The sequence below is a fragment of the Grammomys surdaster genome, unplaced genomic scaffold (genome assembly GCF_004785775.1).
Source record: "Grammomys surdaster isolate TR1022 unplaced genomic scaffold, NIH_TR_1.0 137, whole genome shotgun sequence".
Classification (NCBI taxonomy): Eukaryota; Metazoa; Chordata; class Mammalia; order Rodentia; family Muridae; genus Grammomys; species Grammomys surdaster.
The window spans coordinates 6806196-6820575 of record NW_021604595.1 but is presented as its reverse complement, the minus strand read 5'-3'; the positions used below and the strand labels follow the sequence as shown (position 1 = coordinate 6820575).

At 45.1% G+C, this 14380-nt stretch overlaps 1 protein-coding gene across 3 annotated transcripts in view; it reads left to right on the top strand.

Annotated features, from left to right (window-relative positions):
• The first annotated feature begins 8351 nt into the window (after positions 1-8351).
• Positions 8352-14380, top strand: part of Sirt5 (sirtuin 5) — a 25232-nt gene continuing 19203 nt past the window's right edge. The window contains exon 1 of one of the 3 annotated variants that reach the window (XM_028763216.1): positions 8352-8425. The gene's annotated coding sequence lies outside the window, so the exon portion shown is untranslated. Of the gene's footprint in view, positions 8426-8539; positions 8622-10038; positions 10148-14380 lie in introns of those variants that run through there. The other 2 variants (XM_028763219.1, XM_028763217.1) reach the window with 2 other exon arrangements.

Below are 14380 nucleotides of genomic sequence, written 5' to 3'. Positions count from 1 at the left end.
ACACACACACACACACACACACACACACACACACACACACACACACAGGTACAGACACACTAATAACAAATAAAACTTAATTTAAAAATCAAATGTTCAGTGCAGGAAAGTTGTTTCCTCCTGGATCTCTGTGTGTGTTGGGCTAGTGGTCATTTGTCTCATCTGTGTAGCACAGTGGGTTATTCCTGCCTTTCCTGCAGTGTTGTGCTCTCTGGGAAATAAAGAGAGACAGAAAAGAGCTAGCAGCATTGGTCGGTGCAGAAAGGCCTGAATGCAAGTATGGACGATGCAGCCAGTTAGGACGAGCAATTCTCACTGAATCTGGAGCATAAAGAAGTTGAAATACCTTTTAGAGCTTCCTTCATAGAATCAGAGTCTCATTAGATAGCCCTGGCTGGCCTCAGACTTACCATGTAGTTCAGACTGCCTTCAAAATCATTGTCGTCTTCATCGTCTTCATCTTCGTCATAGTTGTCATCATCATCATCGTCACCACTCTGCCTTAGAGTTCAAAGAGCTGAGATTACAGCCATGAGCCTCCATGCCTGACGTCTCTCCTTATTTTGAGAATTCTACACGAAGGAGTAACGTTTAGCTAAATATATTTAAAACTGTCTATGCTAAATAGAATATGGACTATCTAACACATTTACAAATGATAAGTAGAATACTGGCTATTTCATTCATTTAAAAACTGATTTTAGACTAGGGAGATGGCTCAGAGGTTTAAAACACATATCGCTCTTGCAGAGGACCCAAGTTCAGTTCCCAGCACCCATGTCAGGCAGTTCCCAAATGCCAGTAACTCCAGCTCCTGGGGATGTGGCACCTCTGGCCTCCTCGGCACCTACATTCTTATGCACATACCCACACACAGACACACAGACATATAAAAATAAGAAAAATCAAATATCTAAAAATTATTTCTATATTAAGATTAAAAATTTCATTACTCTGGGCCTAGACCACCTTTTCCATTAATCCCTAAGATTATGGTTTTGAATAGTCAAGAATGGTGGGAGAGTCTACAGAGTGAGTTCCAGGACAGCCAGGGCTACACAGAGAAACCCTGTCTTGAAAAACAAAACAAAATAAAACAAAACAAAACAAAGAATGGTGGGAGACAGGGCTGGGGGACAGGGCAAGATTTCAAAGCCAGCCTTGACTACATAGTGAGTTTGGGACTAGCCTGGATCACACGAGACCCTGCCTCAAACAACAACAGCAAAACAAATCATTGCTAGAATGTAAGGGTGACTATACATACACCGGGAGCAAGGTGTCCGGTAACTGTGCTATCTGTGGCTGAGGTGCCATGCTGGATTGATTTAGAAGTCTTGGGACAGACAAGTAATTAACATTGGCCAGTACAACCCTAGGCCAAGTCTTAAAAGGGATCAAATCAGCATGCAATTTATCCTCCTCATGCCTTTGACTTCTAAAGTGGCCTGACTGAATCCAGCCATTTTCCAATGAATAATGCAGTATTGGGTTTTTCTCTTTCCGTTGAATCCTGCACTCCCAGGCTCACCATCAGCTAGCTCACCCTCTAACCTTGGGCCAGTCACTTAACCCTGAGTCTGGATAGCTGCCCTTGAAGTGGAGGAAGTCAATACTGACCTGGAGATTCACAGAGAGATAGCTTATTAATGACTTGAAAGCACTTAGGATGTATCAAGTGTTATATTTAAAAAAAAAAAAGTCTTCCTACGATAATGTATGGATAGCTAAGCAAATCGTGACGGCCAATTGCCTGCACGGAAATAAAGCACTTAGGTGCTGTTTTGATGTTCTGTGAAATTTAAAGCATTGAAGAAAACTTTCATTTGAGGCAAGGTTTTTGCCAAAGGACGAACACATTTAAGTGGGTAAGTGGATATTTTTGAGCTTGCCTTCTCAATTCCCTCTGAGGGTATCAAAGCAATTTGACATGGTATACACATACGTACATACATACATACATACATACATACATACATATCTCCTCATATGTTTCTCTCTCTCTCTCTCTCTCTCTCTCTCTCTGTCTCCCACCCCCCATATGTGTGTGTGTGTGTGTGTGTGTGTAGAGGTCAGAGGTTGGAATTGCTTAACTTTTTGAGACAGTCTTTCACTGAACCCAGAGCTCGCCAATTTGTTTTGACTGGCCATTGAGGCCCAAGAATCTTCCTGTCTCTGCCTCCTAAGATCTGGGCTGATAGGCACACACTGCCACACCCCACTTTTTTTAAAAAAAAATGTTATTTCTTCAGACACACCAAAAGAGGGCATCAGATCCCATTATAGTTGATTTTGAGCCACCATGTGGAGGCTGGGAATTGAACTCAGGACCTCTGGAAGAGCAGTCAGTGCTCTTAACCACTGAGCCATCTCTCCAGCCCCACACCCTACTTATAATGTAGATGCTGGGGATCCAAAGTCAGGCTCTCATGCTCGAGCAATAAGCACATCACCAACTGAACCACCTCCCTGGCCCTTCTTTTGACCTCTTGTGGCTACGAGGAAGAGAGCAAAGGTTGTGGACCCTGTTAGAGCAGTGTGTGCTTATTTAGCCACTCTGGTGGAGTGAGGAGAGGAAGAGATCCAGAAGCAGTGGACAGCCAGTGTGCCTGCCTATTGTCAGAAAACATGCAGCCATGTTACTATGACATGAAGCATTTCCAGATCAAAAAAAGGGCATTCAAGGCAAGGCTTAAAAGGAGCGCTGCTTGCTCTTACAAGGAGTGCCTTGCTCCCTCTTTTAGATGCTAACTAAGCATTTGTATCCACTTCCTATGGCTTTTACTGGGAGGAGGCAGTCTTCCTTTCATACCAGAAAGTAAGATTGCCAACTTTTCCCTTTCCCAGAGCACAGAGGTTCTGCCCGTCAGAGTCTTCTGCTCTGGACTTTGAAAGAAAACCAACCAGTGGTAACAAGGAGCCAGAATGAGCTCTCTCCAAGAGCGTCAGAGAATGCAGATGTGAACTTCTGCTCCTGTGCTGCAGATCAACTCCAGGATATGTGCACGCTAAACTGGCTCTCCACTACTGAACCATATTCCTGCCTTTAAGAAACTGATCTTACTGAGGTCTGAAGAGATGGCTCAGTGATTCAGAGAACTAGCTGCTTTTGCAGAGGGCCTAGGTCTGATTCCCAGCACCAACATGGTGGCTTGCAACCCTTTATAACTCCAGTCCTAGTAGAATCTGATACTCTCTTCTGGCTTCCACAGACACTGCAAGCGTATGGTACACACACATGCATGTGTGCGCATATACAGGCAACACACACACACATAAAACAAATCTTGTGAAAGAAAAGAGATTTAACTTTTGAGTGGCTTTTTGAGGACAACTTTCATAGTCGGTGAACAGTGTGCCAGATCTAAGTCCAGATATGGTTCTTGTGGTGTCAGGATGAACAGTGTACCCGATCTAAGCCCAGATATGGGTCTTGTGGTGTCAGGGTGTTGTACATGAGTTTCTGTAGCAGAATTTTGAGACTGCTCAGGCAGAAGCTCCTAGACCTGGTCTTGGGAATTCTCTGAGCTACAGATCTACTTTCACCGTTGCTATTTAATATGAATTTTTTTTAAATTACTTATTTTATTTATGAGTAGTACACTGTAGCTGTCTTCAGACACACCAGAAGAGGGCATCAAATCTCATTACAGATGGTTGTGAGCCACCATGTGGTTGCTGGGATTTGAACTCAGGACCTCTGGAAGAGCAGTCAGTGCTCTTAACCACTGAGCCATCTCTCCAGCCCAATATGAAAATTTTTTAACACATACCAAGATAGAAGCCATGTGGGACTGGGAGACGGCTCAGTTGGTAAAACACGAAGACCTGAGGTTGATTCCCAGAACTCACATAAAAATGTGGGTGTGGTAGTTAAGGTCTTATAAGCCCAGTGCAGGGGAGGCTTAAACAATCTCCAGAGTTCATTAGCCACCGGCCTAGGTCAGGGGCTCCTGGCCAGTAGGAAATCCTGTCTCAAAAAAGAAGGTGGCTAGGACCTGAGGAATGATAGGAGACTCACGTGTGCCCTCCATGTACACACATGCATGCATATACACTGATACACATGAACACTCAGAAAGACAAAAGCCAGTAACTTAATGAGCCCTCTTCATTCATTTCTTACTTCCATGTCTCCCCCATACCCCTTTCCTGGTGTACTTTCTATAAAACTGACATACTGCAGTTGAACAGCAATGAAATTTTGAAAATGTATAGTCACCCAACCATACTTACAGTCAAGTAACATTTTTGTTCTGCTTCTAGAGCTGTGTTCCTTTTTATATATATATATAAAAAGGGAAAAGAAATAACACCTTTTTATTGTATTTATTTGGTGTGTGGGTGTGTGTGTGTGGGTGTGTATACACAAATGGGATGTGTAATGTGGAGGTCAGAGGACAATTTGTAGGAAATGGTTCTTCTCCTTCTACCATGTGAGTCCCAGGGATAGGACTCAGGTCACTGGCCATGTTAATAAGATGGCTGAGCTCCATTTGAGATCTGACACACGTATACAATTACTAACCATCGTACCATCTTATAGAACACGTGTCAGCATCCTAAAGAACTTCTTTCTGCTAGAGTAAATATACCCTCTCCGACTCCTAACCTCTGGAAACAGCTGATTTGTAATCTGTCTCCAAAGCTCTCCTTTTCCAATGTCTTAGAAGTAGAACCACACAACTGGTAGGTAGCCTTTTGTGACTGGTGTGCTCAGACTCACCCAAGTTGTCCCGTTCTCTCTTATTGTATAGTTGGTCTGTGACCAACCCATCACCCACTGGGAGACATTTGAATTGTGTAACAATTAATCTGGGCTGTCAACTTGAAGGGAACCAAAAACTGCTGGGTGCACCCGTAAGGGATTTTCTTGATCGGGGTATTTGAAGTGAGAGGGCCCACCCAGAGTGTGAGTGACACCTTCTAGTGGCAGCTCAGGAAAAAAAGGGGGGGTAGGGTCTAAGAGAGAAGTTTCTACTGATTGTCGCCACATATCGCTGGAGAGTTCATCTATCCTGCTTGCAAGTTTGTCTACTCTGTTTGCAAATTCTCCTGTCTTGGTGCTTGTTTCTCCATTCCTCGCCATTCCTTCACTGATATCAGAATCCAGCTTTTTCAGCGTTCTTATAGATGGACGGAAGATGATTGGCTTTCCAGGAATCATCAACGCCTTTAGCCCCAGCACTGTTGAAGCTTCAGGCCTCACCAGTGGGCGGAGCAGCTTCGTTCTCCCGCTCTCCAATCTGAGGACAGCCATTTTCGGACCGCCCAGGCTCTGTCTTCCTATCAGTTTGCTTTCTGGTGCCGTGAGAGAACACTCGTAACAAAAGCAACTTGGAAAGGAAAGGATTTATTTGGCTTTTACACTTGCACATCATAGTCCGTCATTGAGAAAAGTCAAGGCAGGAGCTGAAGCAGAGACCCTGGAGGAATTCTTCCCACTGACTTGCTCTTTAAGGCTCACTCGGCTCGTTTCTTATGTAGGCCTATGGGTGATAACGCCCACAGTGGGCTTTCCATATCAATCACTAATGAAGGAAATGCCTCACAGACTCGTCTGCAGGCCAATCCGATAGAAACATTTTCTCAATTTAGAGTCCCTCTTCCCAGGTGACCCTAACGTGTGATGAGTTGACATTCTAATAAATCCTGCTTTGATAGATGTTCAGTCTCTCAGTTCCTCTAGAGAACCCTGACCAATAGAAGTTGTTCCCACTTGAGACGGGTAGGAACATCTGTTATCTAGTATCCACAAAGTCATTTTTCTAATTAAACCACCCCTTCAGCTTCTGTAGCTGGCTTCTATAGCTTGCCGTGGTCAGATTGCTCTTCCTCTAGAGCCAGCCTGTCCCCAAATATCACCTGAGGGAACAAACAAGGTCACTTTGTCACTTAAATGATTTTGTTTATGTCAACCAAACATCCACACCACATTAGTACAGCACCCCAGACTTCTTTTCTATTTTTCCAAGGGAGAGGGCAAGGTGCATGCTCGAGCCGAAGCTACTCCTCTGTCAGCCTTTGGCTTGACAGTATCCCCTGTGCACTTCCTTCTAAGTTAATGGATAATGAGTTACAAATCCAAATTATTTTTTCCATTTTTTGTTTCCAAGACAGAGTTTCCCTGTGTAGTGTACAGCCCTGGCTGTCCTGGAACTCACTCTGTAGACCAGGCTGTCCTTAAATTCAGAGATCTGCCCCTGCCCCTGCCCCCGCCCCCGCCCCCGCCCCCGCTGTGATTAAAGGTGTGCACCATCACTGCCTGGCTATGAATCCAGTTCCTTTAAAGCTGGTACTCTAGAGGCCCTGGAATAGTGCCTTGGAATCCAAGCACTGCAGAGTTCAGTGAGCCAAATGCTTTTGTTTTATATCCACCGTTTCCACTCTAAAGCACTAGTATTGTCAAGGGACAGGGCCAAAAACCATAACCGTACAGTGCCTGGAACTGCTGCTTCTCCAAACCTCAGAACCACCGTTGATTCTCACTCAGCTGCTCAGCGTACCTTCCTTTGTTTGTCCTTAGAAGGGATTGCCTTTCAGGGGTCTGTAATCTTTCCTGTTTGTGAGACTCTTCTCTCTTGTCCTCCCAGCTCCACAGATGCCTCTTCTGGTGGCATCTTTTACCATGTGCACCTATCATGGTATAGATGACCAAGTCTGAAGTCTGACCTGAGTAAAGTCTGAGCCTGCAAAGTCTCACCAGGGCCACTGCATTTTCCTGTCCTGTGACATTTTCTTGGCCACTGATTCCAAAATACTGAGAACACATTGTAGGCTTAGATTTTTCAAAATCTACTTTTAATAAGGGTTCTCAAGTGCTTCAACCCTCCTTCTAGCCCACTGTCCAAAGGTAGGAGAGAAAAAAAGTGGTAAACAGGACAAGAAGATGTGGACTTGTTTAGAAGTTGTTCTTTGGGGTGATTCCAATCTCCGTTGTCAGGATACCAGCAGTCCAATTCAGTAGTGTCAGGATAGCAGACATGAATCAACCGTGGCAGCATGATCCAGCAGAAACTGCCTAGCCTCCGCCAAATTGGACCAGCTGGGACACCAGTAAACATTCTTTGCCGTGCCTCTGTCAACAAAGTGAAGCTCAGCAAAGCCTTGAAACCAACGTTGCAAAGCTAGCTATGCAAGCACCTCGTCACTTTTTTCCCCCCAGAACTGAGGACTGAACCCAGGGTCTTGCACTTGCTAGGCAAGGGCTCTACCACTGAGCTAAATCCCCAACCCCTAGCATCTCATCACTGTCCATTGAATCGTATTTATACTCTCGCCAAAGATCATGGTGTTCTCCCATGAGTCTTGTCTCGACAAGACACCACGTGAGTCTACATCACATGATACAACCTGAAACTTCCACTTCAGACCATCTCTTGAGTGGTGAGGTTGAGAAAAGGTGGCCTTTCCAAGCCTAGAAGAAAGGTTGGAGTGGACAGTGCATGAGGGCTGGAATGTGGGAGAAGTCCCGTGGACTTTGATAAAATACAGTGTCACAGACATGGCATAACCTGTGGGTGATGGAGAGCAACATATTGGGTCTGTGGACCACGGGAAGATGCAATAAGAAGCTAAATGTCTCTCCCTGTCCTCCACGTATTGATAGTAATGGCGGTTACTATCTTACTATCACAAGCATGAAAAACGACAGAACAGCTGGAGATGTCGCTCAGTGGTAGAGTGCTTGCGTAACATGAGCAAGGCACAGGGTTCAACATCTCCAGCGTCAAAGGAATAGGAAAGAAAAGCAGAGGAATACAATACTTTGCCCAGGCTTCATATGTAGTGGCTTGGACCCTTGTCTCTGGAGCACTTTTGCCATAAGAAGGGGCTTCAAAGTCAGCAGAGTGTCTGACCAATGGGACATTTGAGATTTAACCTGGGAAAGATAAATGTCAACTGTTTGCTCCCAAATTCTCCGATTATTTCCCTTTCTGGTTCTCTGGCTCCACCACCAATTTCAGTCTAAGAAAGGCCATGCTGATGAGCCTGGCAGGAGAAGTCTGTCCCTAAAGCCAGTCCATCTTGCACCAGCAGTAGTGAACATAACTTCTAGGTTGGGTTAGAGAGGTTTCGTCTAGCCCAGAACCAACTCGCCAGAGTTGGCCAGAGATTTTCAGGGGAAACGACTTTGATTTTGCTAAGCTCTGTACTGAAACTGCATCCCCCCAACACCCCGTGTGCTCAAGGAGGCAACGGAGCAGGTGGTAGCTCATGACCTATTTGGGCAGCGGGATGAACCGTAGAAGGTCACAAAGACACATGCAAGTCGCCTAGCCCTCCACTGACTTGCGGTCCCATCAATATTATGCCACGCTCCGGATCTCCGGCAGGGGCCGCTGCAGCCGGGGCTCGACACCAGGACGCGGAGCGCTCCGCCCCAGGCCTCTCCTGCCTGCAGCGTCCCCACCGCCTTTTGCAGGTGCGTCTCTGGCCCCGGTTGGGGTCCCAGCTTTGTCCCGGCTCCGCGTGCCCCATCCCGCGCATGCGCGGCTGGTTGCCGGTGGGGACGGCGGCAACACTGTGGGTGGCTGGATGGGCCACGCGTAGGAGAGAAACCCAGGGGAGCAACTGGGCCGGGGAAGGCAGTGACCGGAAGGAAGGGCACTTTGGCTAAGGTGACAGTGGCCGGTTGTAGTGGTGATAGTGGGAATGCAGAAAGGGTAGGATCGCGACACAGCCTGAAGGGAGAGCAGGCAGGATTTGATGATCATGGCAGCAGAGGGATGGGGAAAAGGTCAAAGCCAAGCCACGAGCCGGGACGATGGTGCCCTAAAGTTTTGCGAGGGGGCGGGAGTAGGAGGTGGCGCACTTTTCAACTCTGGGAAGATGGGAGATCAGGAGAGATAGCTGGAGGGGTGGGCGGAAAGCCCTCAGAAGGTGGGGGCTGGAGGTTGACACGCACGTGTTCACGTGTTCAGAGAGGTAATCAGCTGGATCCTAGGCTGTACCCTTCTTTAGGGTTAGATGGCAGGTAGCTCTGACAGGAGCAGGTTTGAGCGGTGCAGGTCAGCGTCAAGGCCTGGGACTACTGGGGTACTGATCTCATGTGTGAGTTTTTGGTGTCCAAAAAGTCTTTACGGAAGACCTGTGAAGGTATCTGCAGTACAGTTGCTTTGAATTCTGTCCCATGACTACTACTGCATTTCAGTTGATTGTGTTTATTTCTGGACCGCAATGGGGTGTTTTGATACATGCATATATATGAAGAGATAGCTAAGCTAACTAACATGACTGTCATCTCACAGTTTTTTAATAAGAACCTTTCTAGTTCACTCGTTTCAAAGTTTTGAAATGTACATCACTTCATTATCAACTATGGTTGCTGTGCCCTTCAAAAGACCAAACTTATTCAGTCTAGCTGAGAGTCTGTGTCCTCTGACAGACATCCCCAGGCCTCCATCTTGTTCCCCCACCCCCAGCCTCTGGTGACCATCACTCTGTTCTTTGCTTCTGTGAGTTTGATCTTTATATGCTCCTCGTGTGAAACCGTTACGCCTGCCCTGCTGTGCTGATTTCACTTAGGTTAGCAGGGTCATCCAAATAATAGAACCCGTTCTTCTAATGTTTCATTGTGTGTGTGTGCACAGGCTACACTTGCCTTATTCCTCTGCTGATTACCACCTAGCTTGTTTCCATGTAGGTAACACTAAAATTAACATCCAAGCGCAGACACCTCCTACCCACATTGACCTCCAATCCCTTCATAACAAGCTGGGAGAGGGCTTGCTAGAGCACATGCTTATTCTGGTTTGAATTTTTTGAGGGATCCCCTTATTGTTTACCAAAATGGCTTTGGCACAATTCCTTTTCATCCACATCCTTGTGAACATTAGCTTTTGTCTTTTTGATAACAGCCACTTCCAGCAGATTTGTGGTGATGGTTCATTGTGACTTAATTCCATTGTCCCAGCGTCTTCCTTTGAGAAATACCTATTCAGGTGTCCTGCTCAGTTCTAAAACTCGGTTGCTTTCTTGCAACTGAAATATATATATGTACGTGTGTGTGTACAGGATCATGGTGTGTGTGTGTGTACAGGATCATGGCATGGCACTCGTGTGGAGGTCAGCAGACAGCTCGCAGGAGTTGGTTCTCTCCTAACATTTGACTCTTGGGATTGAACTTGGGTCTTCAGGCTTGGTGGTAAGTGCCTTTACCCTTGGAGTCATCTCACCAGACCTCCGTATATTTTATTTTAAAGTTATTTAACATTTTTTGATATTAAAAAATATTATGTATATGGATGTCTTGCCTACATATATTTCTACAAACTACATATGTCCTGTGTCTGAGGAGGCTAGAACAGGGTGTTGGATTCCCTAGAATTGCAGTTACAGAGGGTTATGAGCAGCCACATGAATGCTAAGAATCAAACCCTGGTCCCTAGAAAAGCAGTCTGTGCTCTTACTGCTGAGCCATCTCGCTAATCCCCTCCATATATTCTAGACACTTAGATGTATGATTTGAAATATCCTTTCCCACTGTGTAAATGACTGATTCCTTTACCATCCTGCTTGTTTCTGCTTTTATTACCTGTGTTTGGGGTCCTAGCTAAGAAACTATTGCCCAAGCAATGTCCTAGAACTTCCAACTCCCTATTTTCCATGTAGCGCCACCTACAGGTGGTATGTCCACTTGTAATTGATTTTTATGTTGTGTAAGGCAAACAATGGGCTTGGGCTTGGTGGCTCACATCTGTAATCCCAGCAATTGGGAAGTTTAGACAGGAGAATTGCCATGAGTTCCATGCCAGCCTGGATTGCTGCTAAGTCCTAAGCCAGTTTGGGGCACAGAGTGAGTCCAGTCTCCTTCCACATTCCCCGGGACTCAGATATTCAGCCAGGGTCATTTCTCTATTATTATTATTTTCATCATCATCATCATCGCCCTGAGATTCTAGTGCAGTGCCTCTGATCACAGTAGATATAGGTCACACTGGGAGTGTTAGCATGCTTGAATCTTATTTTTAATTGGGGTCTGCTGAAGTACAGTGCACACACTGTCAAAATCACTGCTTTTATTTTACAGTTCATAAGTTTTTCAAAAAAGCACAACAGCAATAAGGATAGAGAACTTTTCATAGTTGGAATGGTCCCTGTCTGCTCATCCCCCACTGCAAACCACCGATGAGATTTCTGTACCTATAGTTTCCCTTTTCAGAATATTGGGTAAATGGCCTCTGAGTGTAGCTTTTGTGTTGGGCTTCTTAGCTTTTTGTGTGTTTGTGTGTGTGCTGTGTGTGTTTAATTCATTTGTTTTTATTTTTATATATGAGCATTTGTGGTATCCATGTATGTGTGCCATGTGCGTGCCTGGCGCTCTTGGGGCCAGAAGAGGATCTCCTAGAACTAGAGGTACAGATGGTTGTGAGCCACAGTGTGAGAGCTGGGAATCGAACCTGGATCCTTGGCAAGAATATCATATGCTAGCCATCTTTCCAGCCCTAACATTGTGTTTTTATTTGTTTATTTTTTTATAAAGCAACTCAAATTTTGAAAGAGTTTAAGGCTTCCAGAAGTAATATGAACATAATAGGATCTCCTTTGTATTATTCACCCACTTTCCCCTAATGTTACTTCTTACCTAACTGGAGTACAGTGGTCTAAATTAGGGCCTTACCAACTAGTGTAACTACACTGCTAACTAACTGACATTCGTGCTTTGCTAGATGTCTCAGTAGGGTCCATTTTCAGGCATATGACCCACTGGAGACAGTTTCCCAGGCTTCACCCTTCATAACCTTGCTATTCTGTACAGTCCCCTTCAACTGGATTTGTGTGCTATTTCTAGTAATTACATATTTGTTTGTTTTTAAGATTTATTTATTTATTATATACACAGTGTTCTGCCTGCATATATGCCTGCACACCAGAAGAGGGTGACAGATCTTATTGTAGATAAGTGTGAGCCTCCATGTGGTTGCTGGGAATTGAACTCAGGACCCCTGGAAGAGCAGTCAGTGCTCTCGGAGTCATCTCTCCAGTCCTAATTACATATTTTTAAACAAAATCTCAATCATTTGATTTTATCAATGAAGACTCAGGGGCCAGACACTGGGATGAAAGCCTGCTAGCTCAGAGAGGCAGAGAAAGCTGGAAGCTGACCCTCTCTCATGATGACTTAAACAATCTCTTTCAAATTCAATGTCCCTCCCTTCTACTTCCTGTGTGTCTCTCTATCCTCCTGATTCTGTCTTACTCTCTATGTTTTTTTTTTCTTAATAATATTACATGCACTTCCTGTCAACTGGTTGGTTGCGCTGCCTCTTGACCCGTGGTTGACTTTACTTAATCCTGTTTACAATAACCAAGCAGAGAAATTCTTGGATTAAAGGTGTGTGCTAAGGCTGAGCCACGTCACAAGTAAAAACAGGTTTTTCCAGGAAACAACACAATCTCGGGGTTCACGGTGTGATGGAGGATCCTGCAACAATTACATAATGTGTCATGGGAGAAAAATCACACAGGAACAAAACTTTACCTTTTCTGTTGCATCATCAGTGGGAGGTGGATGAAGTTGCCATGTCTTGTACTGGTTGTACTAACCCAGATTGATTGTCTATACTGGCCACAGTACTAGTAAACATGTTTTCCACAGAAGCTGCTATATTACACAAGACTTTAAGGAGCCCTTCGTGGGGTTGAGTGTGTGCGAGCAATTTGTTCTCTTTCTTACTGAACAGCTTTCATTGTGTGAAGACGCATAACTTGTCCACTTATTTGTAAGTTGATGGGCATTTGGTTTGGACTATCTGATAGGCCTTGGTATTCTGTTGAATATATACCATGCCATAAAATACCAACACCAGGCAAGGCTTCATGTGACCACAGTGAATCAGGACAAAACTCCAGAACACTCAGTCACCCTGTCTAAACCACGAATCCAAAAGCCTGCTGCTTTTCAATAATCACATAGCCAACCTCTCTTTCCCCTTTTCAGTAATGTCCCCTACAATGTCCAGTGGAAGTAGCCTGCTTCCTTGAAGGCTCAGGTTCAGTTCTTAGCACCCACACTGAGGCTCACAGCCATCCGTGACTCCTATTCCAAGGGATGTGGAACCCTCCTCTGAACTTCTAGGGCACCACACACACGTGTAGTGTACACAAATATATGCATGCAAGCAAAACATTCACGCACATAAAATAAGTAAATCTAAATAAAATATTTCACAGTTAACAATCGTTTAATTTCTCCATGGTTTGTGGTGCCTGGAAGACACTTATGGTCCATACAAGATATTCACATAGATATTGAAACCCTGGTTTCTCTTTGTAGTTCCTCATATACTGTTTCCCACCCATACTTAATTCTTTCACTAATTTCTTGGAGATTCATAATTTTAAGCATCCTATTAAGTACCAAATTCTTGTCATCCTTATCTCTCACTAACTAATTAACCTTTTCCCTCCAACAATGTGTTCTGTTGATCTCTATCCGATGATATAAACTCTCATTCTGACTTCTAAAAACTAGTTACATCCTGGTGGTGGTGGCAAATGCCTTTAATCGCAGCAGTAAGGGAGGCACAGGGAGGTAGATCTTGGTGAGTTCACATGAAGTCAGCCTGGTCAAGACCAAGTCAGCCCGGTCGAGTTCCAGGCAGCCAAGAAGGGCTACATGGAGACACCCTGTTTCAAAAAACAAAAACAAACAAATAAAAACCGGTCAAAGTCCACAGAACATACAATTTGCCCTTAGTTCCATTTCTCGTCCCTGTAACTACATATCTTTTCAAAACAGTTTACAGAAGGTAGGGTTTATTTTGGCTCACAGTTTGAGGGTCACACCATCATGGCTGGGAAGACATGACAACAGCCAGCCAGTCACACTGAGTCTGCAGTCAGCAAGCAGAGAGAAAGAATGTCGCTGTCTTCAGACACACCAGAAAAGGGCATGGGATCCCATTACAGATGGCTGTGAGCCACCATGGGGTTGCTGGGAATTGAACTCGGGACCCCTGAAAGAGGAGTCAGTACTCTGAACCATTGAGCCATCTCTCCAGCCAGCCTCCTTTTGATTGAATCCAGGACCCCAGCCTGTGTGTTGGTCTTCACTCTGCAATTAAACCTCCCCAGAGGCCTCCTCAAAGATGATCTTAGAGGTGTGTTTCCATGGTGATCTAAATGGAGTCAGGTTGACAATGAAGATAACCATCACACAGTCCTAACCTTTTTGGGGTGGGGAGAGAGGTGTTCAAGACAGGATTTCTTGTGTAACCTTGGTTGTCCTGGAACTTGCTCTGTAGCCCAGGCTGGCCTTGAACTCAGAGATCTGCCTACCTCTGCCTCCCAAGTGTTGGGATCAAAGGTGTGTGCCACCACTGCCCAGCTAGCTCTAACCATTTTAAAACCACTGTGTAGTCATAGTTGGTGGATG